Genomic DNA, 1,200 nt, shown 5'->3' on the forward strand with positions numbered 1-1,200 from the left:
GCTAGTAAATAGAGAGCCCCCTAGTGGTGGAAACTATAGTATTTTAAACAGTTAGTGAATAGAGAGCCCCCTAGTGGTGGAAACTATAGTATTTTAAACAGTTAGTGAATAGAGAGCCCCCTAGTGGTGAAACTATAGTACTTTTAAACAGCGAGTGAATAGAGAGCCCCCTAGTGGTGGAACATTATAGTACTTTTAAACAGCTAGTGAATAGAGAGCCCCCTAGTGGTGGAAACTATAGTACTTTTAAACAGCTAGTGAATAGAGAGCCCCCTAGTGGTGGAAACTATAGTACTTTTAAACAGCTAGTGAATAGAGAGCCCCCTAGTGGTGGAACTATAGTACTTTTAAACAGCGAGTGAATAGAGACTAATTAGACTTTTATCAACATACTTGTAAACAAACACAAGCAGAAGCTTCATTCGTCTCTTTTAGAAAATAAATGTTTTGTTTACTAGAAACGACAGTTGGTCTGAGTTTAGTGAAACTAAAGGTTTTTAAGTTTTATTTCAAACAACACATCAGTATTCAGAACTCTTCAATAGAAACCTCAAAAACAAACAAGTGCAAAATAAACTGTGTGCTTCTTTTTTTTTAAAGCTCTTTGATTTTCAGCCATTAATAAATACGACCACATCTAAACATTTATAAACGTTAACAAACCTGAACACGTTTCTGTTTGTGTGAAATTAAACAATAACTCGGATGGAGGAAGTTGAACCTGAAGCTAATTAGTTAGCGTTAATGATGACAGCACGCTGATTGGTTTGGTTTCATGTATTGTTGATCAGTCATTGGTGGGATTGTTATTAAGCCCCGCCCCCCCTCGAGAGATAATTCAAGAAATCTTCTCTTTTATTGAAGATTATTTATAGAAAATGAAGCGAACACACTTAGTTTGTTATCATAAACAAGTTTTGAAATTATTACAGTTTATTCATATATCATTTATTTAGGTGCTTTTCTATCATCGGGGGGGGGGGGGGGGGGGGTGCAGCGCCCCCTATTGGCCACTGGGCTTAAAGTTACTTTCGGCCACCAGGTGGCAGCAGAGAGTTCAGGTCTACTTTGTTAAATGGGACTGTTGCCTTCATACCTACTAGTTACTGCATTAAACGCACTGCTAGTTGTTACTTTCAGTTACCTGAAATTAGTACTTGGTGATATTTCTCGCTACTGCTTTAAAAGTAGTGTGATTAC

Source organism: Blennius ocellaris (genome assembly GCF_963422515.1).
Source record: "Blennius ocellaris genome assembly, chromosome: 12".
Taxonomy (NCBI): Eukaryota; Metazoa; Chordata; class Actinopteri; order Blenniiformes; family Blenniidae; genus Blennius; species Blennius ocellaris.